Genomic DNA, 27,660 nt, shown 5'->3' on the forward strand with positions numbered 1-27,660 from the left:
TTACTTGCTTTTTATTTTATTGTGGCTTGCTTTCTTTTATAATTTCATTAGCTTTTGCCTGGGAAGGAGGGGCTTGACATCAAACTATTTGGTCTGTCCAGGGTACACTTGCTCTGTGATAAGCCCTATGAGAAGTATGCACAGTCACTTGGAAATCTAATCTACTTCTCTGCAAAGTTCTGGGATAGAAATATTGAGTTCTTGTCCATAGAATCTGCACCAGAAATACCAGTGACTTAGTGGCTATTGACCTCTACCTTGGGAACTTTCAGAATCGAATATCTCATATTCTATTCCCTTGGTAGGTTAAAAAATGCTTTTCCTACTTGACATATTGCATAAGTTAACAGTTTCTGAAAAGCACTAATTGACTTATCAGAAAAAATCTCTGAATGCACAGCAAATGCAAAGTCAATCAAAGAAATCTCCTGCAGGAAACGCAGTGCCAGGCGATTTAAACATGCCCCTAAAATGTGGGGTCTTGGGGCGCCTAGGTAGCTCAGTTGGTGAAACATCTCCCTTTGGCTCAGGTCATGATCCCCAGAGTCCTGGGATGGAGTCTCATGTGAGGCTCCCTGCTCAGCAGGGAGTCTGTTTCTCCCTCTGTGTGTTTACGTGCTCTCTCTCTCAAGCAAATAAAATCTTTAAAATAAATAAGCAAATAAAATGTGGGGTCTGAGCATGTTTCTTCTTCCTGGATTAAGAAGACATGATGTGCTTAAAGCCAAAACAGAACCAGAACCATTTATGGTTGTGTTTGTACTCTACCCTATTCTCATGGCCTTTAAATACACTTGTTTGTATTTTGGTTGAACAAGAGAGGTGATTAGGTCTTTAGCATGTGACCCACTCAGATACACAGGCTTTCCTCATCTCTGTGAGGTCATAGAGATAGGCCTCAACCAATAAGTTACTGAAGTCTGGACTGGGTTTTGGTGTGAGGGATGCAGCAACCAAATTTCCATCGCTCAGATGTTGGCTGACCTCATTTTCTTACTGGCTGTCGACTGGAGGCTTCTGTGTTCTCACCACATGCACCTCTCCGTAAGGCAACTCACAACATGGCCACTTGCTTCCCCCAGAGGAAGTGATGGGAGAAAGGGGGGGGGGCAGAAAGAGAGAGAAGAAAAAGAGAGATTGAGATTGAATGAAAGAACAAGTTTGCCCCAACAGCCACAGTCTTATAACCTCATCTCAAAAGTGACATATCATGACTTCTGCTGTATTCTAAAGGCCACAGTGACCAAACCCTATCCAGGGTGGGAGGAGACTGTACAGAGGTGTGAACTCCAGGAAGCCAGGACCATTGGCTTTATAGGATGGCTCTTGTAGGATGCTGTTTATGGTCTGGGGAAATTTCTGATAAAACTTTACTGTTTATGTTATGTTGGTAGAGGATACAAGAAGCAGGAGGTTCAGTGGTGTTCACTGCAGTGCTTTCTTGACTTGCGGACATTCGAAATGATGGGGCTAGGTTTTATTATGCTTGCAGTCTGATGCTTTTGAACACAAGATTCAACTTCATTAACAAGTAATTGACAACACATCTCAGAGAATGTGGGTTTGTAACTGGTTGCTGACCTGCGCATAACATCATTTATGGGAAGTAATCCATATAATGCGTACACACTTTAAAGTAGCTTCATATACCTGAGAACTTTTTTTTGTCAGTATTATTACATGGGATTTAAACTTACCTAAGCTTTACTTTTTCAAAGTTACTATATATTTTTTTCTTTTGAATTGTCTTGTGTTTTAAAAAAAGAAACCTGGCTGCCTCTCTACATGGACAAAGGAAATTGATTATCTTGAGTTTGCTATTGGGCAAGGGGAGCAGGCACCTGGGCAGCTCAGTCAATTGAGCGTCCACCTTCGGCTCAGGTCAGAATCCCAGGGTCCTGGGATCGAGCCCTGCATCAGGTTCCCTGCTCAGCAGGGTGCTTGCTTCTCCCTCTCCTACTACCCCTGTTTGTGCTTTGTTTCTGTCAAATAAATAAATAAATAAATTCCCAAACAACAACAAAAAAGAATAAATATGAAAATAGCCTATATTGAAAATACCTTCCTTTCACCCATTTGATGGACTTGAACTGCTTTGAGGCCTTATGTCCCAATTATGTTTCATGGAGCAGGAGGAAGTATATGTGATAATAGGTCCTGACACCACACTACAGTCTGTCAGCTACTTTCTTTTATTAATTAACATCCTTTGGAGAATAGTTTATAGGTGGGCTGTGAAAGAAGCAGAGAGGTAGAGAGATAATGGAATCATGTTAGGTCACTACACAAAGTCTTATGTTACAGAAAAGAAGACTCATTCAAGGGCTTTACAGATTGGAAGAAGGAAGGAGTGTGTTCTAGTGATTAAGGAAATCATGTTGAGCTTGGTTTCCTTTTATCCTGGAAGGTATGAGGAGCCTGGCCTCCTAGAGAAACAAATGGGGATTTGAGGTGATGGGGAGGGGCCTGGGATTTGATACCTCCTAAGTGATAATAGGAGTCAAACCAAGAGTTGTGATAGAATATCACAGTTTCTTTACAGGGTCCTCTGTCCAGCCCTTGAAGGATTATAGCTGTGGTGGGAAGGAGCATGGCACAAGATTTATGACCCTAGCAGGAATTAAGCTCTCCTTCAAGGGTACTCTGTCCTTCTTGGGAAGAAGTTGTTTAGAATGAAAGATCTTGGGATCCCTGGGTGGCTCAGTGGTTTAGCGCCTGCCTTCAGCCCGGGGCGTGATCCTGGAGTCCCCAGGATCGAGTCCCACATCGGGCTCCCTGTGTGAAGCCTGCTTCTCCCTCTGCCTGTGTCTCTGCCTCTTTCTGTGTGTCTCTCATTAATAAGTAAATAAAATCTTTAGAAAAAAATAGAATGAAAGATCTTGTTCAGAATCCAGTGATGGTCTGGTCAGGCAGGGTTGGTCAGAGCAGGCTTATCTGGAGGCTACACCAGAATCTCTGGCAATGTTGATCGTCTATGTCCTTCAGCTTCTGGAGTCTCCGGTTCCATAAAGTTTTACTCTACTAACCTTTTGTCTATAGTCTCTGATGCTATCTAGTTGACTTCTTGGATCCTCCACAGTGGTGAATCACTTTTAGGGCTCTTTAGGAAAATAATACATAACTACAAATATAAGTTAGATGTAAAAATAAATATTAATTTAGACTGAGCAAAGAAATCACAACAAATCATACATTCGATAAAGCCATCAGATACAACTAACATGACAAATCCAGAAAAGATACCAAACAGAATAGCTTCAGGATCTTAGCATTACACAACTTTTTTTCTCTTTTGCCACCCACAGCCTTTTAGTACTGGGCACTGTGGGGCAAATTCCCATCATAATATTATTTCAGACTTTGTCTCTTCATGTCTCAACACTGGGAGAATTGGCACTATGGGTGATTGGACTGTCTCTGAAGTCATTTGTTATTCTGGTATAACTAGTGATCACTTAACTATACATAGATGCCACTGAACACCTCATAAATATAACATCCTAAACCAAGCCAAGGGATTCCCCAACTCGACTTCCCTTTATCGGTTATGCACCATGCCCACGGCCACTCTGGGGCCTCTCAACCTGAGGAGAAGTGTGATGGAGAATAAGTCAAAGTGGAAAGAAAGAGACTTAAAACCATTATTCTGAAACATGTCGACGGACAGACACAAACTGATCCCATCTTGCCTTGACCTAAGGTCTTAACCCTTTATGAACTGGATTGGCAACTTCAGTGCTGTGAATGCTTCAGCTGTCCTCATGCCCCAGATTCAGTATACTTTTCTCTGTTGAGTTCAGCATTTAGGCCCAATGTTTTAGAAAATGGAATGATGGTATTGATAGATCATGGCCAGGATTGGCTGTAACATCATTTTCTTTCTTTCTGACTCACCCAGTGGACATTGAACCCTGCAATGGGGTGAGGAGTGCTAATTCAGGGCTTGCTTGCTATCATCTCACATCCAGGGAGATGACTAAAGGGTATTTTAATTCTCTAGAGACAGGATTGAAACAATTGAATTCTTTCCAATATAGATAGGAACACAGCATGATCAGAAAGTGAAATCATTAGCTCTCTGGACCTTGGGGAACATAAGCCTTAACCTTCTGAATTTTAAAAAGCAGCCTTGACTCATCTCTGCCTTCTGTCATAAACATTTCCTACCAAGTCCACGTGTATTAAGCATGCATCTTGCAATGTAATAGCTATCCCAGGTTAGATTTTTGTTTAATCCATCAAACACGTCCATAAGCATAAGGAATTTTGTGTAGCACCCTTCCCCCCTGGGGTGGGGGGAGGAATTGTATTAGTCATGATCAAACAAGCAGAGCTCCGAGGACCCTGGTTTTTCAGGGTATCACATTCTTGTCTTGCTTCCCATTTTCCTAATTTCAACTAATGATCATCCCCACTAATCTAACCCGTAACACAAAAGCTTAGTCTCCCCCGCAGGCCCACAGTTAAGATTTCCTCCTGATTTTATTTCAGTTTCTTCCGCCTTTCTTTTATTTATTAATCAATTCCTAGGTGAACAAAAGTCTCATCTTTCTAGTCCAATTCTGAATTTTCACTCCATGCTGGCAAGATTTTCTTATCTATCCTGGAGGGAGACTCAGGCAAAAGTCAGATCTCCTGCTGTATGGAACACCTGGCTGAACTTGGAAGGGAAACTAGGTAGCATGTGACCAATTTAACCAGTAGGCTGGGCAGTGTTTTTGTTTTCTCTTCCTCTTCTCTTCTTTCAAGCTCTCATGTGCTATATAACCCAAAATAAAATCATGCGCAACTTATGTATATGTTTAATTCAAAAGCGTTCTGTGTAAAGATAAAGCTGAAATTTCATCTTAAATAGATCTATTCATTCAGTGCTTTGGAGGCCAGCCAGGAATGAACTCCAAATGTGAGACTCTTGCAACCGAAAGTACATGCTCCATGTGACTTAAACCTATATTTTCAAATGGCCAATAGAACAAGCCTCAAATGCTCTCAAGCTGCGCCTCGGCTCATATGGAGAGATAAACAGAGGCCCCAGACTGTGCACTGAATATATAAGTCATCAAAGCAATTTTAAAATCAATTCAACATTTGACAAGGAGCCAATATGGTTCCTCTGGGATTAGAATGACATGCTCAGGCTACTACTAGGGGTAAAATTCTGACAGCAGTGTTTTGTACATGCTGGAACTTAAGCAGAACTCCCCCTGACTCCTCCCCCCTCCAAGGAAAACCATAATGAAGCACTACAATGGGGTATCTGTGAGATCACTAACACATGGTCGCCATTTGACTATGAGGGCATTGATTAAATCCCAGTGACTGGGCAAAAGAACCCAAGACCCCAGAGTGTATGCTATGGCCCCAACCACATTTATAGCAAGCAAAAGGCACAATCATCTTTGAATTGAGAGATCATTGAAAACAGGCTTCTTCTAAGGATGGGGACTTCTTTTGTTGTTTTGGGAGAGTCAGGGCAGGGTACGGGTGGGGTTGACAGTGACTAAAACACCATGGCAGGCCCTCGTATTTTTAATCTTTATAAGAGAAAACAAAACAGTGCTCGCTAATCAGAGGTCCATTTGCCATTGATGATTTCCCACTTTATATTGGTTTCTTTTTTCTTATTCTAAAAAGTTCTCTTGGCTCCTCAAGGTACAGAGAAGACCTGGTATGGAAAGGGTATGGAGGGAAATGGAGGACTTGTCCCATCTAGCTTCGTTGTATGGTTTCATTTTGATCTTGGCTTATTCCATTTTTTTTTTTTCCATTGGAGCTTCAGAATTAATGACCTCCATTTCTTCTTGGGGAAACCCGGAGAGAGAAGCGTCCCACAGCTGTGATTTTTTTTTTTTTTTTTTAGATTTATTTATTTATTTGGGGGCGGGAGGGGCAGAAAGAGAGAATATTTCAAGCAGACTCCCCATTGAGTGCAGAGCCTGATGAGGGGCTCGATCCCACAACCCATGAGATCATGACCTGCGCCGAAACCAAGAGTTGGCTGCTCAACTGACTGAGCCACCCACAGCTGTGATTTTAATGCTGAGTCACTCTCTCATTGTAAGAGGCACAATGCCAGATTTTCTCCTCAGCCTTTCTTCCTTCATCTTCAAACCTCAAACTCATCTGAAATCATTGCATAGGCACTCTTGCCACTGCCTGGCATGACCAGGGCACCAGCCTCCTTCCCTTTGCTTGCATCTTGGTACAGTGCTCCAGTTACAAGAGGCATTGTTGGCTCTGTCCCAGTCTGCTGACATGTTCCAGGTCCTCATGTTCTGAGAAGAGATAGGTAACAGAGGTAAAGGCTCCATGCACAGCGGGCAGATCATAGAGACTGTTCTTTGGCTCAGGTCCTCTCATTAGACCAAGTGCTGGGTACCCTTCTGTGCCTGGATACATGATAAATAATATTGCTAAAGATACTGGGTGAAATTTTTCCTAAATTAAGGTTGCTCATGTGATTTGGGTGGCTCCCTGTGGAAACTTCCCAGGAAAAGCCTAGTCATGGGAAACTGTTCTGCTTTTCTCCAAGGATATGAGGAACAGGTTGTGACAACCTCAGACGGAGGGAAGGATACCTTCATGGTCAAATCATGCCAATCTCCTGTGGAATAGTCAAACTTTTTTTTTCATGAGCTGTGAGGCCTTATGTGAGCTTCCCACCTTTCTGAACTCATTCCTGGCCCTTTCCTCCCCAACTCTCCCTCCCTTTTATGTCCCAGATACACAGGTTCTCTGCATATTGCTCTTTCTGTACCTAAATACTTTCCTAACATGTGTTTCCTGCCTTCTTGTCATCCAGGTTTGTTTGTTGTTTTCTTTTTTTTTTTTTTTAGATTTTATTTATTTATTTGAGAGAGAGAAAGAGAGAGAGAGAGAGAGAGAGAGTGAGCACAGAGGGAAAGGGAGAAGCAGACTCCCCACTGAGCACAGAGCACATGGGGCTCCATCCCAGGACCCCAGGATCATGACCTGAGCCGAAGGCAGACATTAACCCACTGAGCCACCCAGGTGCCTCACCTAGTTTGTATCTTAATTATTACCTCCTTGGTTGGTTATTCCCACCTCATACTCTGTGTTTTTTTTCCCCTTGGCAATTATACCTAAGTGAATTTATATATTTTTTAATATATTTTTTTTATTTATTCATGAGAGACACAGAGAGGCAGAAACATAGGCAGAGGAAGAGGCAGACTCCCTGCAAGGAGCCCGACGTGGGGCTCGATCCTGGTTTCCAGGATCACGCCCTGAGCCAAAGTCAGACGCTCAACCGCTGAGCCACCCAGGCATCCTGTGAATTTATATTTTTATCTCACTTGGTTACTTAGTTATTTTTGTCTTCCTCTGGTAGAATAAGCTCTATTAAGGCAGAAAGTTTGTTGCCTCATTTACTGCTGTGTCTCTGACACCTGAAATAATGCGTGGCATTTGAGAGACACTCAGTAAATAGCTGTGGAGTGAAAAATGCACGGATGAACATGGAATGACCCAACTGTAGGCCTTTCTCCAAGTGACCTTCCAAAATTGGTGCCCGATCTGACATTGTCATAAGTTCAATGTTTGGGCCTGCCCAGAATTCAATGTTTGGGCAAACTTGGCAAAAGCTTGGTAAGTCTCTACTTGTGCAAAACACCATTGATGGCAACACGGAGGATCTAGAGCCGATTGAGGGGTTGGTTGTGCCTGTTACCAGGGACTTTAAACTTTGTTGAGGGTGGGGCTACCTCTTAGGAGGTGGTTTATACAAAACAAGACAAAATAGAGACCCAGCATTTATCCTTCTTCCTCCTTGTCCACGTTCAAGTTCACCATTTGATGTTTCTTATTCCTTCACATTTTTTAGTCTCTTCACCTGTCTTTGCCTCTTTTTTCTTCTTCTTCTTTTTTTTTTTTACTTATGAGAAACAGAGAGAGGCAGAGACATAGGCAGAGGGAGAAGCAGGCTCCATGCAGGAATCCCAATGTCAGACTTGATCCCAGGACCCTGGGATCACACCCTGAGCCGAAGACAGATGTTCATCTGCTGAGCCACCCAGGCGATCCCTGTTCCAGCCTCTTAAAAGGTCTCCCTGTTTCCACTACAACCTGGCTCTCCTCTATTCTCCACACTCTTGCTTAAATAGTCTTTCCAAGCTCGAAATCTCAGCACATCACTACCCCCCTCTTAAATCCTTCATTGACGCCCCACATTGTAAATGTAACCTTCAGTGTCCTGTGTGAACTGGCCTCGACCAATGTCCCAGCTCTGTGCCCTCCACGACCCATCCCTTTGCTACACAGCAGCCACAAAATGGCAACCTCATTGCTCTCTGTGGCTCATGATCTCACTTGTCATACGTCTTCTTCACAGATAACTCCCTCTGCCTGGAGCTCCCACTCATGTCAGGATTCTGTTTTAATGAACTGTTCTCTGTGAAGGCTCTGTGCCACCCAAATCTGTCTGGTTAGACACCTACCCCTTATACTTGCGGTTCCCACAGCCGTCCTCTAAAGCATTCATAATTCTGTTTGCTCTTTGCTTGGCCATTTCTCTCATTAGAACTGGAGCCTCATTGAGTATAGGGACAATGTGTGGTTGAAAAGGAAAGGGGGGAAAAAAAGGAGCAAAAGAAATGATAAATGAATGGCCCAGTAAGGCAATATGACAAATATGGTGTAGGATTTCCATGGTCGTTAAGGGCATCATGGAGAAATGCCTTTGACTTTGGGCTTTGAAGGATAACCAAAATGCATTCTACAGCCAGGGAGGAAGTATGAATATTTGAAGCTGAAGGGAAGAGTAAGGTCCAGCATGGGTAGAAGGGTGTAGAGGACAATGAGGTCAAGAGAATAGCTTAAAGCCAGATCACTGGAAGTCGGGATGATATACCATGAGGTTAACGCTTGCTCCAAAGACCACAGGGAGTTGCAGTTGTTTCTGTCTAAGGGTGTGATGTGAACTGATTTATGGATCAGAAAGATCCATCTTGCAACAGGGTGGAAGATGGATTGCAGGGGGGAGAGGCCGGGGTCAGTAAAGCCATTGGAGCCCATGTCAGTGATCCAGGTGAGTGATGATGAAGCCCTAGGCAGGGGCAGGGCTGGGGTGGGCGGATGAGGTGGGGGGCAGGTAGGAGAGACCCTGTGGAAGGAGAACAGACAGCATCGGCCTCGACTGTGGGAGAAGAGGGAGCCTTGATGGGCCGGGAGGATGGTGAGGCGGACGTGCAGCGCGGTTGCCAAGCCGAGTGCCCCAAACAATAGCCCACTGTACTGGTCACTGCTCGGGGCATGGTGGGAGGAGTGTGTTCCACGCTGTGCATTGCAATTTCAGAGAACATTTAAAAAAAAAGAAAAAAGTAGCAGATTCCGGAGCAAGGAAGGGTCTGGAAGCCTTGGCTAGAAGAAGGGAACTAAAGAATCCCAAGTTGTTAGCCTGGCACACAAAAAGCGCAAGAGGGAATGTGACGGCTGCCCTGGTGGATTTGACGAAGGGCCCGTAGACAAGATATTACACATGTCCCAAGGGCAGAACCAACCGTGGGGGTGAGTTAGAACTGACAGCAAAAGCATCTTTTGGCTCCGTAGAGGGGAGATCTTTTTAAGATGCAGAGCCAGAAGCTACCTTGCCAGCTAAAGAACTCCCGTGAACACATGGCCCAGCAGAGATTAAGGGCCCCTGGTAGGACCTGTAGGAAGGGATACGGGAAGGAGGGGGAGGGGGGGAAATGGCAGATGGGGTTACAACCTCGCACTTCAGAAGCTTTGTGTTTCTCTCCACTGATGTCCTAATTTGCACCTTATCACCTGGTCCTGAGAACAGGACAGTGACAGGGAGGAGGGACTGTGTTCTGGGCACCACCCTGCTGCCCATGGAGGAAGAGCTGGGGGTATGAAGGCCACTCCGGGTGCTGGCGGACCTCCCCTGTCCTTGCTCACTTCTCTCCTCCTCTTCTCCATAAGGCACAGATTTGTACTTAGAGCTAACATGCTAAGGTGGCCAGCAGGGGCTCTGGTCACTGTGGGCCCTGTGTACCAGCCCTAGAGCAGTCGGGGGAATGCTCCCACGTATTAAACTCTGAATTTGTCCTTCTTTCCGTGTTTTCAGACACAGAACAGGGCCAATCCGGGGTCTGGGTCTCTGTCTACAGGGAATCCCTGTTTCCCTACGGGGGAGTTCCACATCGACCTTCTCTTTCCCTATTCCTCTAACTCACTCACTAGCTAACTACCTCTCTCCTCTCTCTTTCTCGCTCTCATCATAGAGCTTTATCAGCCATTGATAAATTAGAAATCTTCTCTTCAGTGAGCTGGAGATGAGAGAATATGCCCAATTCTTCATAAAAATATGAATGATAGGGGTGACTGGGTGGCTTAGTCGGTTAAGCGTTTGACTCTTGATTTCGGCTCCTGTCATGATCTCGGGTCATGGGATTGAGCCCCACATCAGACTCCGTGCTCAGTGGGGGAGTGTGCTGGAGATTCCCTCTCCCTTTCTATCTCTGACCCCCGGCCCCCTCTCAGATGAATAAATAAATCTTTAAAAATAGAAGATTCTCTCTTTCCCTTTCCTTCTGCCCCTCCCTTGCCAAAGTATGTATTTTGGGGGCACCTGCGTGGCTCAGTCAGTTGAGCTTCTGCCTTTGGCTCAGGTCATGATCCCGGGACCCTGAGGCCGAGCCCTGTGCCAGGCTCCCTGCTCAAGGGAGGACCCTACTTTTCCCTCTCCCCACCAGCCCTACTCGCACTCTCTCTCTTTCTAAAATAATGAAATAAAACTAAAAAACAAAAAAAAATGTATTTGATATATATGATATATATAATGTTTATATGAATAATAATATTTCATAATTTATGTAATTGGAGATAATATTTATCTATTACTTATTAGGTTCAGGCCTCAAAACAGCCCTATGATGTCAAGAAACAACCTTGGTGAAGTTAAGTACATTTATCATCCAAAGTCACTCCTCCAGGAAAAAGTAGAGTTGAGTCTATGTCCTACTTGGGAACCTTGACCTCTAATCACTAAACTATATCACCTCTTTCTTCCTTCCCTCCTGCCTTCCTTCCCTCTTTCCTTTTTTCCTTTCTGGACTAGACCTTCAGTAACTCTAACTTACAGACATATAGTCTTCAAACTTCCTCTGTCTCTTCAGACTGAAACTCCCTGAGGAGGAGAACTAATCTCACCATGAGGCTAAGAGCCTCCAGAACTGCATCGTCCAATATACAGTATTAAAATCATTAATGCATTTTAATAGTTCTCTATGTTGCAATGATTCTATTTTGGATACAGTGGGTTAAAGGGGTTATTAAATTTAATTTCACCTGGTTCTTTTTTTTTTAAATGTGGCTATTAGAAAACTTAACAGTTACATCTATGGCCCTCGTTAGTTCCTCCCGGACCTCAGCACTATAGAAGGGGTAGATCACGCCATGCGAGACCAACTCAAGTGTTCTGTTAAGAAGCTTGTAAAGGAAAGAAACCAGAGGGAACACTGGAAATGAAATGCCTGTAAATTCTGTGAATGATATTCCATATGACCAAAGCTGGCACTTCTCTGTGACTTCACATTCTTGGTCCCTTTCATCCTGTGGGTTTTGTGTTTAGAAAATGGCCTCATACTCACAGGACACTCAGGTCTGTCTGGCCTCTGACCTGCCCTCCTTTCCAGAAAGCCTGCCCTGAGGCTTAAGAGCAAGGCTTCCCCTTCCACCCCCTCCTCCTTCTTTCCACCTGGTTCCCATTCAGGGTTTGCAGGGCTGGAGAGTTGTCTGGGGCGCTGATATATGAAAGGCACAAAAGCATCCCTGCAAATGTAATGAAATGGGGAAATTTATATTGACCAGAATTCCTTTCTGGATGAGAATGGCTCTGGTTGAATTGTTGGAATAATTTGGCACGATGCTCTGCCTGCAGGGTGTAAGGAACCAAAGGGCCTCAGGCAGATCCTCAGGTCACTAAATGGCCTTTAGGGTATGTAGATTTGGTTAATTGCAGGGCGTTTGTTTTGCAGAGTTGAGTGTGCAAGTGTGAGGGAGAGGTGGATTGCTTGGGGCAGCAGAGCGAGGCAGGCTGCCACTGGGATTCCACTCTTCTCTTAATTTATCCAGCAGGTGTCCTTTTTGTCAATATCTTAATAAAAATCCATTGGCTGAGAAAGCAAATCATTAGTCTTGGGGGCACCCCCATGTCTTGGTGTGGCCCTGGCATGCTCTGATGAAAAGCATTTTTCTTATAGCTGCTTTTCTTGTCTGACCGAGGTTGGGTAGGACTGTGTGTGTCAGTTGACCATCGAAGAAATGACAGAGCTGTGTGTGCACAATGCATTTCTATGCTTTAAGCAACCCTCTCCAGGAAAGCAAGACAAGGGCTCATGTCTTCAGAGTAGACTATTGATTTATAGGATTTAGTAAATAGACCTGTTGCATTCATGAGAACTGCAAACAAATGCATCCTCAAATGGGGTTTTGAGGCCAAAGTAACAATGGAAGAGGTAGGGGGAAGGCCAAAGAAATATTTGCTCAAACTATTATCCATCTGGTCAATATGAAGAGAAGGGGGGAAAAAACACAACAGAACCTTTCATCATTCTGCTCTTTCTATCCACTTCCACCCCCTAAATCATAAGCAGTTTTCTATAACCCAAGAGCAACACCATCTTTAACTGCTTTCTCATTGTCCTTCCCATCCTCCTCAAGCACTTAAGCCGGTAATCTGCAAAGCTTGGATGCTGGCTAAATTAAGATAAGGGGATGAAAAGAGACTTGTTGGCAGGGCCTGGCAGTGAGGGTGCCTTCGTGATCAATCCTGGTCAGCCTGGACCCCTAGGACTGATTAAGAGATGTTCTCAGCTAGAGGCTGAGCAATACTCCAATAAGCTCACAGCCATTTGCCATCTGTGAAGTCTAAAAACTGCAGCAGCTGATCATGTGCATGATCCAGGCAGAAGCAGGCTGTCTGAGCCTTGGGGCCAGGTTCTTTGAGTTGTGCCTAGAGAGAGTGTGAGACACAGCAGGTCTGCACCTATGGGCCAGTTGGTTCCCTAGACAGCTGAGGGGTGATGAATTTGCTGAGCTACAGAGAGTTATTCCCAACTTTCTAAGAGTTCTGAAGGATATACAGTCACGCATCTCCTGGGTGCCCAGGCAACCGGGCTTGTAATCTCCACACCCTCGGAGGGCTCTGCTCAGCAGAGATGTCCGTGACAATAATCTCTTTGTAGGAAGTCAGAAAAATACCGAAAGAGAGAGAGAGAGAGAGAGAGAGAGAGAGATGTACTTCTTCCCAAAGTAGAGTCACTAGTTAGTCTATTTTGCTGAACAGGGTAGCAGCAATTATGAGTAAAATTAGTCCAATTAGCAGATACTTGCGGGGGCTTCCTGGGTGTCAGTCCTAGGCACTGTGGATACACTAAGTTATTTAACTTCCTAACAATTCCCAGGATTTCATACCATGATTCTCCCTGTTTTATCCACAGGGAAACTGAGGCCCAGAGTGGTTAAGTAATTTGGCTAAGATCACACATTTGAAGAGAAGATTAATTCAACCAGAGTCTGGGCTCAAAGACAATGTTAGATTGCCTTTCACTGTGAATTTTCTCCCTGATGCATATTTTTGTTTAGATTTTTATGTATTTCTTTGACAGAGAGAGTGAGAACTCATGCACAAGCAGAGTGAGAAGCAGACCCCCTGCTGAGCAAGGAGCCCGAGGGATGTGGTGCTTGACCACAGGGGCCCGGCATCATGACCTGAGCCTAAGCAGACACTTACTTAATAGACTGAGCCACTGAGCCACTAATGCCCCTCCCTGGTGCATTTTTGTGTTTATTTGTACCTATCACAGTGTGAGGGAAACTGGCTGTATTTAGCAGTCATAAGCAGATTTATCTCAGAGGCCAAAAACGTTTCAGCCCTAAGCATGGGCCTCTACGTTTCTATACAGAACTTAGTAATGCTCCTTACACATTTGCCCTGAGAGACGACTGATGTGAAGTGCACATGCTGGTCTTGGTGGCATGTGTGGAGCGGGAAAATGAGTGGACCACATTTTTGTGTCTGTTTGGTTCTGTGTGTGTAGTTGTGGCCTCTGGCACAGGGTCTTGTAACTTCATCTAAATGCAAATTCCAGGGGCACCTGGGTGGCTCAGTGGTTGAGCATCTGCCTTCGCTTGGGTCATGATCCTGGGGTCCTGGGATGGAGTCCCACATCGGGCTTCCACAGGGAGCCTGCTTCTCCCTCTGCCTATGTCTCTGCCTCTCTCTGTGTGTCTCTCATGCAGACTGTGAGTGCTTGGTGAGGGAGGCTGGGGGTGTGGGGTGGGGGGAAGTGTCTGACAGGTACACAAAAGTACCAAGGGTCACTAAACCAAGAAGCAGTCGTTCCTTATCAGGTAACCCAAATCTTCATTCTGAAAGAGAGTTAAAAATAAATTGAGGGAACTATTTTGTGGATAGAAAGGTGGTTAGGGAAGACTGTACACTTCAGGCATGTCACTGAGGTAGTGTGGTTTGCTCTTCCTGAGAGGAAGCAATGCAGACCTCATTATTTAGACTTAACATTAAAATACGGAGGTCGTGTGCATGTGTGTGGGTGTGTGTCACTTAAAATGCTAGTAAGGCTGAGGATGAAACCAAAGGCCTGGATTGAGCAGACTTACCTTCTCTCTACTGTCGCCCTCCTCTATCCCCCAAGTCCTTATAATTAATAGACACAAACCTTTTTTTAAAATTTTTTTATTTTTATAAATTTACTTTTTATTGGTGTTCAATTTGCCAACATACAGAATAACACCCAGTGCTCATCCCGTCAAGTGCCCCCCTCAGTGCCCGTCACTCAGTCACCCCCACCCCCCGCCCTCCTCCCCTTCCACCACCCCTAGTTCGTTCCCCAGAGTTAGGAGTCTCTCATGTTCTGTCTCCCTTTCTGATATTTCCCACTCATTTTTCCTCCTTTCCCCTTTATTCCCTTTCACTATTTTTTATATTCCCCAAATGAATGAGACCATATAATGTTTGTTCTTCTCCGATTGACTTATTTCACTCAGCATAATACCCTCCAGTTCCATCCACAAATACACACAAATCTTAAATAAATGTAAAGAGAAGGCATAGCGTCAGTGGACCAGTAATGATGAGGCAGCTCTGAAAGCTAGAGTTTAGATGAGATCATACTGAAGGAGGAATCCACAGCACATGATAGGAAAGAGCAGGAGCAGGTGATGCGGGAGGTGCTAATGGTCCCAGGGGAGCTCTGAGCTGGGAGGCAATGGATAGGGACCAGGATGGGCATGGTTGGGAGCTGCTGGGGAGGCTTTCTGGAGGGGTGTTTCCTCCTTTCCCCTTTCTAGGTAGTCATTGCAAAGCTGGGAGACAGGGCAATGTCTGCCGTGGCTGGTGAAGCTCACAAGGAAAGTACCACTTTGGTCATTGCTTGGAGGCTAAGCATGGACAGGGCTAAAAGGAAAGGGTTAATAAAATGATGACCTGACAACCAAAAATCATGATACCTTAGTAGAGAACAGTTAGCATGAAAGACAGGCATTGCATTTTACAGAAAAAGAAATATCTGAAGAGATAATTAATAGAGCAATCAAAAGGAGACTTTAGAATGCATATAATTAGTATTTGTAGAGGGTTCTGAGAAAATAGCATCCTAGACCATATCAACCTGCCACTCAAATATAAAGGTAAAGTAGGATGTTTTAAGCAACAGAACACTTAAAAAGATGCCACTTGTGAAACTTAACATGAAATGATTCATAGACAATATACTTCAGCAATATTAAAAACCAACTCAAAAGGAAGATATGGAAGCAGTACTGAGCAGAAAAATAAGCATAATTTATAATGGAACATTAATTATTTAATTGAACATTAATTATTTAGAATATAATAAGATTTAGAACTAAATTCCCATATAATTTCATGGTGTGGAAGCTCAGGGGGAAGGGGAGAGGACAGGAGGTTATAAGTACTGATTGAATCTAGGCTTCGATAGATAAATGCGAGCCTTTTGTAAATTTAACATAAGTTTAAATATGTGTGTTAGACACTTGAGTAAACTACCAAGTAACAGAAACAGGAGTATTATATCCAAGCAATTAAAGCAGAAACCTGGAATAAAAACAATGCATAAAGCAAATACCATCAATCTGCTATGTTTACCAAAGAATAAACAATAGAGCACAATAGATATAATACACACCAAAATGATGACTGGGACAAATAGAGAGTCTAAGAAATAAATGTGAATGCTTTAAAGAACTCTATTAAAAAAAAAAAAAAAAGAACTGCAGCTTTGGCAAGTTAATATCCATCTGTATGTTTCCTATGAGACATATAACGTGAAATGACCCAACAGAGATGAAAATAAATGGATGAGTAAAGATAATGTAAGCAAATACCAATAATGACAATAATGATAACAAAAGCCAAACCTATTAATAATAGAAAATCAAATCCTAGACTAAAATTATGTAAAGGGAAAAAACAGTCTATATCATGGTGATAAAAGATTGAAACTAACAAGAATACCTTTAAGAGCACCCTAGTTTCATGCTACTGAAGGCAGAAATCTCAAAAAATAGGAGAAGATGTACATTAACGTTGTTTTGGAAACAGAGTGATCAAATGAGCAAAATTTAAAATAATCTGTAGAGAATTTGAATAACAATTATCAAGTGATGTGCTTGAATTATCAATCTCCTGAGTGGATTACTTGAGGCTTTATAAGGATTGAAGATGCATTTTGGGGGGTGTCTGGATGGCTCAGGTGGTTAAGCATCTGTCTTTGGCTAAGGTCATGATCTCAGGGTCCTGGATCCAGTTCTGCATTGGGCTCCCTGCTCAGTGGGGAGCCTGCTTCTCTCCCTGCCTCTCCCCCTGCTTGTGTGTACACTCCCCAACCCCCTAACTTAAAAATAAAATGTGTTTGGTAAAATAAAATAAAATTTTATTAAAATAAAATTTGTTTGGTAATTTCTTTATGCCACCCTAGAGTCTCTCCCTCCCTCCCTTCTCCCACTTTTTCCTTCTGTCTATCCTTCCTTCTCTCCCTCCCTTCTCTCCTGCCCTCTTTCCCTCCATTTCATTCTTATCCTTATTTTAATTTATTTATGGTAAATGATTCAGACACTGCAAAAGACATAGTGGAAGAAGTCTATCTCCTTCCCCTATCCCTCCATCTTCCAGTTTTCCATTCCAGATGTACCTACCATTTTCATTTTATGTGTCCTCTAATATAATCTATGCAAATACAGTATATATGTACATATGCATTTAGGTATATCTCTTTTTAAAAATGCATATATGTGGCCATATGTATTTTCCCACATTAATAGATATTTTTCCACAGCATCATTTTAATGTTCTAAATAAAGTTCTGTCGTGCGAATCTATGATTTTTTTTGGGCTACTGTGAATCAAGTGTCTATGACCATTTGCTACGCATATTTTGGCCATCAGTTTGTAAAAGTGGACTCATCTGTGGATCAGTGGAAAGACACACTTTTGAGACTTTTAAATGTGTGCTGCCCCATGTTTCCAGGAATGTTTTTCTTATATTTTTATGGTGACTTCAACATGAGTTGTCCAGCTACTAGCTTACATTTATATTTAAAAAGTGGTAAAGTCTTAGCTAGGAAATTTGCGAGTGATGACCTGACACGGTTGAGGAATACTAACCACTTTCAACTTGAAGACTCAAGTCTCCTTTTGTGTATTCACATCTGCCAACCCAATTTGCTGTAGCCAAGGCCGAGCTTTATCTGTGTGTTTCTCGCCAGAAGATGGCTAAGCCGGACGGGAGACGGTAGGAGGGAATGAATGAAGAACTCAGTATACCTTGGCTTCCTTTCAAGTTCAGCCTTTGATGTGTTTGTAACTGTACTAGGACAGGACAGAAATATTCTTTTTTAAAAAAATATTTATTTATTTATTTGTCGGGGGGAGCAGAGAGAAAGGGAGAGAGAAACTCAAACACATTCCACACTGAGCATGCGGAGCCAAAATTGGAAATATTCTTTAGAGGGACAACATGGCAAATTTTGTTTTTGAGGTTATATGACTGACTGACTGACTGACTGACTGACTTATTTATTTGTAAATATTTGAATTCATTTTGCCGACATATAGTATAACACCCAGTGCTCATCCCATCAAGTGCCCTCCTTAGTGCCTGTCACCAAGTCACCTGATCCCCCCACCCTCCTTAACTTCTGCAACCCTTTGTTTGTTTCCCAGAGTTAGGAGTACATGACTTTTTTAAAAAAGGAAAGCAAGAGGGCAACCAGAACTTGTTTTAGAGCCTAAAGCACCAGATTTAGGATTGATCACGGGGTTCCAAAAGAACAGTAAACCCCACTATATCCTTCGCATCTCCCTAATATTACCAACAAAAGGATTTTCTAGAGAAAAGTTGGAATTTGAAGATACTACTTATTCTACTAATATCTTGAAGATTCAGAATTGACATTAGTACGATTATGTACTAATGAAGTCTGAAGGAAAAAAGCTCTGTAAAGTCCAAGAAAAAAACTTCCTGAACTTATTTTACTCAGCATTTTTGAAGTTCATTTAAGCAGTGACCCACCCTCACCTTTTAAAAACACCTATTAAATGCCCTCAGAATTAGTGTTCTGGAGAAGATGTTTTTAGTAAGGCTGGTCTATAATATGGTGGATTCATTGAGAGAATACCAGAATATTTTGTTGGTACAAATTCCTAGTAGCTATCTTGAAACTACTGAAGACAGGACTGGTATTTTGGGAGCCGTCATTCAGCTGAGTCAGAAATGAATCATACTGAATTAGATGGCTTTACCCTCTCATGTCTCTGCTGAGAACATCTTAATCCCATGATGTAATTAGCTTGTCCCTCTAATTAGGAGCTGTTAGAGGCTTCATGATTTTTTCAGACACCTGTGGACAGGCATAGGCTACAGGACTTCGTAATACTGCTTTGTAGAGTTGACATTTTCTGAATTCTACTCTGATCAAAGTCTTTCAACATCCATTTATTCTCAAAAAGACAAACTGAAGCAGGCCGGCAGAAGAGGAAGCTGTTGTAGAAGAAAGCCCACCCCCACACAGATCATATATTAGTCTGACATCAGGTTGTATTACCTGATCAATAATGCCTGACAGAGATTCCTTAATTCTGCCTGTCAGTAATTAACAGGAAATACTTTAATTATATGCCACTATTTTTAAAAATTATAAATAGCATAGATCAATCTTCTTTCACTTCACTCGCTGCTTGTGTCTTTATTCTCTATTATGCTATAAATTACTTCTACTAAACAGACATAAAGCAAAGGTTGGCCTTGATTTTATTTTTATATCTTATCGCTTGCCTTTTTTAAAAAAGATTTATTTATTTGAGAGAGCGAGCAAGAGAGAGCACAAGCAGCGGGGAGAGGGAGAAGCAGGGAGCCTGATGTGGGGCTCTATCCCAGGACCCCTGAGATCATTACCTGAGCCAAAGGCCGATGCTTAACAGACCGAGCCATCCAGGTGCCCATATTGCTTGCTTTTGATTGCAAATTGATAGATATTCATTATAAAGGATTCAAATAATCCGAAACAGGTAAAGTAAAAAGTAAATGCTCACCTTTTCTTTGACCCTACTATTCATGTAATTAGTGTTGATGGCTTGATGTGTATACTTTTAGATCTGGATAAACATTTACGTTTGTATTCATTTATTCATAGATACTTTTTTATTTTCACAAAAATCTTATCATTACTAATTGCGTGTTCCTAGAACTTGCTTTTCCCCTGCCCTTAACTATTCCATTTTTGTCTATATAGATGTGTATCATTTATTTTATGGCTCAACCTGAGTAGTGGGGGAAGACTTTTAGGATTGAGCCCTTAACCTAAGGGATCTGACGCTATCTCTGGGTAGATACAGAGTGTCAGAATTGAGTTGAGTTCTCAGACATCTAACTGCTGTCTAAGAATTGCTTATTGGAAATGTGAGGGAACCCTCCACCTTGCTGCTAGGTGAGATTGGATCCAGAATAACTTTCACTGTGTATAGTACAAATCTTCACAGTCATGCATATATATAAATGTATAGTTATATATTATGTTTAAACGTATAAAGTATGGTATATAATAGATTTATATAATTTACAGTGTTTCAATTATATATAAAAAAGAATGTGGGGCACCTGGGTGGCTCAATTGGCTAATCATCTGCCTTCGCTCAGGTCATGATCCTGGGGTCCTGGGATGGAGCCATACATTGGGCTCCCTGCTCAGGGAGGAATCTGCTTCTCCCTCTCCCTCTGCCCCACCCCTCATTGGTGCACATGCACATTCTCTCAATCTCTCCCTCTCAAATTGATAAATCTTTAAAAAAAAAAAAAAAAAAGAATGTGTGGTTGAATTCCTCCAAGTATGGAATAACTTATGTGTGTCTTTGTGCTCATGTATAAGAACTCAAGATCTACATAATTTTCCAGCCAAAATGATTTTTTTTTAAGATGTAAATTTAATCATGTCACTTCCCTGCCTAAAACTCTTCACTGGTTTTCAGCTGAGCTTAAGCAATATATCCCAAATTTCTAACATGGTCCCTATGTCTCTGATCTAGTCACCCCTGCCAACATCTGCAACTTCATCTTGTGGCAGTCTCCCCATCACTCCCTGGTCTTCTGGTCTTGAGCCATTTCAGTTTTCTTCAGTTTATTGAATGTGCCTTTGCATATCCTCTTCACATTGTCTAGAATATTCTTCTTCCCATTGATTTTTGGATAATCCTATATGACTAGCCCTAATGTTCCTTTAGTATCTTTTTTGTTATCTACTATGATTCTTCTGTTAGGATATTTATCATAATTTTAGGAGTGTGTATTTGTTGATTTAGTCAACAACCTATTGAATTTCTTTTTTTCTTCTATGTTTTTAGTCCTCGTTTTATTTATTTCTGTTCTGATCTTTATTATTTCCTTCCTTCTACTAGATTTGGACTTTGTTGTTCTTTTTCTAGCTTGTTTACCTGTACGGTTAGGTTGTTTGAGATTTTTCTTTTGCTCGAAGTAGGTCTATTATCACTATAAACTTCCCTCTTAGAAGTGCTTTCTGCATCCCAAGATTTTGGATCGTTGTGTTCTCATTTTTTGTGTGTGTGTGTGTTCTCATTTTTATGTGTCTCCATGTACTCTTTACATTTCTTCTTTGATTTCTTGGTTAGTCCATTCATTGTTCAGTAGCATGTTGTTTGGCCTCCATGTATTTAGATTCTAGATTTTTTTCTTGTAATTGATTTCTAGTTTCATGGCATTGTGGGCAGAAAAGATGCATGATGTGATTTTAGTCTTCTTCAATTTATTGAGACTTGTTATATGGCCTAACGTGTGATCTATCCTAGAGAATGTTCCATGTGCTCTTGAAAAGAATGTGTGTTCTGCTGGTTTTGGATGCAATGTTCTATATATACTTGTTAGGTCCAGCTGGTCTAATGTGTCATTCAAATCCACTGTTCTGTTGTCCATTTTCCATCTGGATGATCTATCCACTCACTTCACTGGATGTTACAGTCCTCTACCATTATTGTTACAAACAATATAACTTCTTCCATTAGAATATATGTCTTATGAAGTTTTCACCACTATATCCTCAGCCCCTAGCACGTAATAGATACATAAATAGTGATGATAATAATCAAACAAACCCTCATGAAGCTCCTCATAACACTGCTCTAAGTGTGAGATCTGTGAACACATTTAATCCTCACTATGGTCTTAAATTGGTATTACTATTATTCTCATTTTATAGATAAAGAAACTGACACAGAGAAATGGTTAAGTCGCCTGCCCAAGGATAAGTCACCTGCTCAAGGTCAAGGCAGAATTGGGTCTTGAATATAAGCAGCCTGGGCCCCCAAATCTGTGCTCTCACCCAATGTAGCAATGTTTCAAAATTTTTAATATGAGAGCTTTACTACACATCAATTAAAAAAAAAAAACCACTCCGAAACAAAAGTGCAGCAACTGTCCTCTGTTTCTATAGTGTCCAAAGAGTTCCTAAAAACAAACAAACAAACAAAAACACAAAGAGTTCCTTATTAGTGTAAGACAGTTTTGCTCTATTTGGGCTTATTTTTGAGTTATTTTATCACTGATCATTATTCTTATTATGTTCAAACTATCATATAGTATCAGTGTTAAAAAGCATTATGGGTCTATTTATGATGGGAAAATTTTGAGTTTAAAAATTAAAAGAACTAAGAAACAGATGATTATTTGTAGTATCATTTCATATTGCCAAATATCCCTCCAAAAAAGGATATATTGATATTCTTCACTTTTCATAGTTTATGGAAGTGCCCTTTCCTCACACTCTCCCAAACACCAGAGTGTGATTTGCTTTGCCTTTTTGTCACTTTGATATTTGTTTCAAATGAAGACGGCAGTCTTTGGTTAAATAGAAATCAAGTATGTGTGTATTCTTGGTAAGTACTTTTTTGCTGAGAGCTTGGTATTTAATAAACTTTGCATAAATCATCTCATTTAGGCTTTATGAACATTGTGTGTGTGTGCATGCATGTGTGACTCACTCAGCAATTCTAGGATTCTATTCATCCAGCACTAGTATGTTCTTGGTTATGTTTGATAAAAAAGAAGTATATACCGCTTAATTTCTGCCCTTAAGGAACATGTAATTCAGTTAAATACGCCAGACTAGCACTTATAACTTAGAGGTGAACAGTGTAGAACAACACATGACTCAGAACTAAAGTGTGTACTACAGTCCACAAATGACATATCATCAACAATATTGTTTTGAGTGCCAGTGTATGCAGGACACGAAGATAGGCCTTCAAAGGAGCCGAGAGAGGAGAGGTAAAGTGCATATAATCAAGAAAGCAGTAGGCAGATGTAAGTCAATGATGGCTGCAGATGCAAAATCTAATTAGGTCTTGAAGAATGATTAGATTTAAAGAGATAGGGGTGTGGCTCTTCCAACAAGGACCATAACATGAATGAAGATACAGGGTTAAGAATGAATGGGACCTATTTTAGAGACTGACGTTTTCTTTCATTATGAGAAATGATCCCACAAATAAGATCACCTTGCTCTGAAAATTTGATAGTTGGAAGTAATTAATGAAACACCATGTAATCTCTGGGTGGTAGAGCAATCAGGAAACATATAGCAGTATTCACTAATAAGGTAATTTAAACTCATTTTCAAGGATGAGGAGAAATGAACTCTGAAGGACTTTTTGATAGGATTCCATTTGGCCTCAGCAACATCCTGAGTGTTCTGCTACCTCAAGGCATATGGCTCATATTTATAGGGCTCCCTGTGAAGGTTTACATAAATTAACCCTACCCTTAAGAAAGTAAAATAAGAGGGCACCAGGGTAGCTCAGTTGGTTAAGCATCTGCCTTCAGCTCAGGTCACAGTCCCAAGGTCCTGGGATCAAGTCCCCAGATTGGTCTCCCTGCTCCTTGGGGAGCCAGCTTCTCCCTCTCCTTCTGCTTGCCGCTCTCCCTCCTTGTGCTCTCTCTGTCTGTCAAATACATAAATAAAATCTTTAATTAAAAAAAAGAAAGTAAAATAAGCAATTTGTTCTGAAAGATGTTTTCCAAAGTCTACCTGAGTACCTAGTCACCTACCACAAACACAGAATCCTGAAGGATGAATTCTGTAAATAGAAAAACAGCTAACCAATCTTCTTGAGTAAGTTGACTTTTTCAAGATGTCAGTAAAATCTAAAGAGTGCCCAGTTTAGAACCAGCAATCTTCTGTCTCAAAGATTCATTACAATGTGTCAAAAGACATCTGTGGATATTCCCTTGTGACCAGTGTGGGAGAGGAGACAATCCTCCTCTTTAAAACCTGCTCTCTAAATTGTGGACGTTTTCTTAACCTCATATGTAAAATGAGGATATTGGTATGATCTATTGCATGGTTGGTCAAATTAGAGAGTATTTAATGTATAGTGGTTTCCATAATGACCCCATCTCCCAGACACCAACTGCAATATAGTTATGCTGTGTTATTTTTCTTATTCAGAGTGGATTAAATAAATTTGAGAGAAGGATGTAACTCCCCAGGGAAAAGGGAAGGTAACTAACCGTCGCTATGTTATGTGCTCAGAGACTTAAGGGGTTTACAGATGACACTCATGTTTTGGCCGAAACACTGTTCTCCCCTATGTACAGGCTGAGCCTACGCATTACTTACAAATTTGAAAGGATCTTTAACAAGATAGCTTAGCTTGTTAGTGTTAGAATACGCACATCAATTTCTGCTCTCATTTCAACCCTAATTTGAAGTAATAGATTTTGACCTAATGTTACAGATTTATGAGAGGGAGAGAAAACTCTAGGGTTTTCACATCTGCTGGGCTGGTGGCACACTGTAAGATCAAGTTGTTATTATGGCCTTTGCTTGGGTAAATACAGGCAAGTTATTTTGGAAGTCTCAAAAATTGTATTATTTAAGCAAGTCTTTTGGCTGTTACCCTTAAGGGAGGGATTTGCTTTTTGCTTGTATTAGAAATTGCAGCCCTCCGATGGCTTCCCATGATTAGCACTTGTTGGACACTTAAAGTATTTCTTATCAGGAAGATATAATTGGATCCTCCTCCGTTTTGTGTCTTCAAATGTATCTCTGAATGGCCACCTGAGAAAGCATTCTGCAGAAACACTTGCTAATGGATTTTTCTTATCCTAGGTTTACTTCTAATGCAACAATAATCACATATATTTCCAAAGTGCTTTTATCCCCCAAATACAGCAGAGCCCTTTACAAACTAAATGTGATTCTGAAATCTCTTGTCCCCATCTCTGTGCAGCTCTGTCTCTGGTGGAGGAGGGCAGCAGCGAGGAAAAGGAGTGATTCAGGGCTCTAGGATGAGGCAGGACCCGGAGGGCCAGGGAACAATTCTCTTGGAAATGCTAATCTCCTGGCCTTCAAGCTGAATGCAAATAAGTGCTCTAGGAATGAACCATTCTGTCCTGGGCCATAGTTCAGGCTTTACCCCCATTCTCTTTTGTTCTACATTCCTGGAGATCTTTTTGCAAAGCAGCCAGGAGACAAGTTTTTGTCATGGAGAAAAGTGAAAATTGAGCCCGAGAAAAATCAGCCGAATGAGGTGCTTCGATATAAAAAGACAAGATTCCTTCATTGTTTTCCCCTTCCTCTCCTGATTTCCAAAACCATTAGTTAATGTTACTTGCTTTTTAAATTTATTGTAAAAACGGAATCACGTAGTATGTACTATTTTATGTTGGCTTCTTTTGCTTCAGATTATGTTTGAAATTCATTCAAATTTTGGATATAGCAGCAGTATATTCATTTACACCTGTTAATAGTGATAAATTATATGAATAGGTCACAACTTATTTTGAAATGGGTTTATCACTATGTGAACACACCTGTGCAACCCCCAATGAAGGCCAGAAGTGGAATGTTACCAGTACTCCATAAAGAATCCTCTCACTCCCCAGCATTCCCTTTCCTGTTACTTTCCTGATTGCCAATCGCGTGAATTAACTTTACCTCTTAAAATCTTTATAAAAATGGAGTCCTGTACTGTAAATTACTCTGAGCAAGCTTCTAGTTGGATAGAGCTGGTAATTCGGTTACACTGGTGAGTAGCATTGTTCCATGGTATGAATCTATGATAGTTTACTCATCTCTTCTACTGGTGATGGATATATAGGTTGTTTCTGTTTTTTTATAGTAAAAACCTTGTTGCTGTGATCATTTCTTGTACTTTGATACACACATAGCTGCATTTCTCTTGGTTATATAACTGGCATAGAATTGTGGGAACTAGAGTGTTTTTGTTTTTTTCTTTTTACCAATTTTAATTTTAATAGCTACTGCCAAGCAGTTTTCCATATTAATTACACCAATTTACACTTTCACCAGCAGTGTATGAGAGTTTGCATTGTTCTCCATGCCGATAAACACTTGGTCTTGTGATTATTTTTGATTCTAGCCATTTGGGCTGAACAGTAGCATCTCATTATAATTTTATTTGCATTTCCCAATTGCTAATGAGGTTGCATTTTTTCCTATATTTATGGGTCGTGTGGCTATTGAGAATGATTAATTTTCACTTACTTATTTATCTCTTGCTTATTGGAGTCAATTATATCACATGTATTATTCAGCTGCCCGCCGAGCTTTTGTCCCTGCATACACAGAAACATTTGCTAAAGCTTGCTCTTTTAGAGTGATCTTACAGGTGTATAATTAAAAGACAGCCGAAGACACTTTGGCTACCCTTGGGGAGTGCTACACCCCGGTCACATTCTCAAAGTGTTACTGGCCCAATTAGTCTCTCTTGTTGTGACAAGCGCTATAAAGCAAAATATATTTGCTGTTAAAGAAGATGGAAAGCAAAGAGATGGGGAGGAGCTATTCTAGGTTTACTGAGAAAGTTTCTTTGAGGAGCCATTATTTGAATGCAGTTCTGAACGTCCAGAGGGGACCGGCCACGTGAACATGTGCTCTTTAAGACGGCATTGTGCATGTGCTGCCTGTGATAGATGAGATTGCAGAGCTGTGATAGCAGATGACTCAGGCGGCTGGGTCAACAGAGGTCTTCAGGAGGTGATCCTGGAGGAGCAAGGAGACTAATCCTGAGGGAAGGCCTGGTAAGCAATGCTGCCTGGGTGAGTGATGTTGATGGCTTGATGTGGTGGTAGTAGTAGATGCCAGAAAGGAGCCAGGATACATCTTGAAGATGGAGTCTAAGTAGTGGGAGTGGGATAATGGGTTGTAAAGTGGAGGGAAGGGATAGAAGCCTGGACAAGAGGGTGGATGAGTGGAACTCTCGTTTTATTACTAGGAAAAACTGGGGGAGCCTGGCATGAGAGGGAGGACTAAGGAGTTGCTTCTTGAAAATCTTAGGTTTGTGAAACCTATTAGACATCAAAGTGGAAATGTCAAGCGGGTGGTTCTATATATGATTCTAGAGCAGAGGTGAGAAGTGAGGCAGAGATGTAAATGTGGGAAGCAAAGTTTAATCAAAGTTTAATCAAAGTCAAAGTTTAATCAAAGCCACAGACTTTGGTTAAGAGGCTTATGGATAAATAAACAAACATAGGAAAGAGGGAAGGAGAGGAGGCAGGATTGAGCCCTGGAATACTCCAGTGCTTTGATGTTTGGAGGAGAAGGAATTAGCATAGGAAACTAAAATGTAGTGGCCCATCAAGTTGGAAGAAAACAAGAGTGTTTTTTTTGGAATCCAAGTGAAGAAAACATTTGAAAAAAGAAAAAGGAAGCAGCTGCGTCAAATGTCGATGAAAAATGGAGTGAAATGGTGTTTGGTGAGTAGGGAGAGCCTCAGTGATGTCCCTAAGAGTGGTTTCAATGGAGCAGTGAGGACCAAGTCCTTATTGAAGTGAGTTGAGGGGAGAGGATGAGGTGAAGAAGCATCAACTATTCTTTCATAAAATTCTGATACAAAAGGAGGCAGAGAAATGAGGCAAGAGTGGAAGGGTCCACAGGATCCAGGTGCTTTCTTTAATGAAAGAAAAAACAAAATGTTTGTGCGCTGATGGAAGTGATATGGTGAAGAAGGAAATGATGATAATTCTAGAAAATACAGTGAAAGGAAACAAAATACAGCTTTTTAGGAGAAATGGAATTTTAAAAGTTTGCTCAACTGCAATGGGCACTAGCTAAAAGGAAATTATTGAC

General features: G+C 41.5%; 1 long non-coding RNA gene across 15 annotated transcripts in view; it reads left to right on the forward strand.

Moving 5' to 3' along the window:
• Positions 1-909: 909 nt before the first annotated feature.
• The window catches only part of LOC144321937 (uncharacterized), a 91,850-nt gene continuing 65,099 nt past the window's right edge, over positions 910-27,660 (forward strand). For all 15 annotated transcript variants that reach the window (XR_013387450.1, XR_013387439.1, XR_013387436.1 and 12 more), the window contains exons 1-2: positions 910-1,044; positions 10,871-10,961. This is a non-coding gene — a long non-coding RNA (uncharacterized LOC144321937). The remainder of the gene's footprint in view (positions 1,045-10,870; positions 10,962-27,660) is intronic.

Source organism: Canis aureus, chromosome 10 (assembly GCF_053574225.1).
Source record: "Canis aureus isolate CA01 chromosome 10, VMU_Caureus_v.1.0, whole genome shotgun sequence".
NCBI classification, from domain to species: domain Eukaryota; kingdom Metazoa; phylum Chordata; class Mammalia; order Carnivora; family Canidae; genus Canis; species Canis aureus.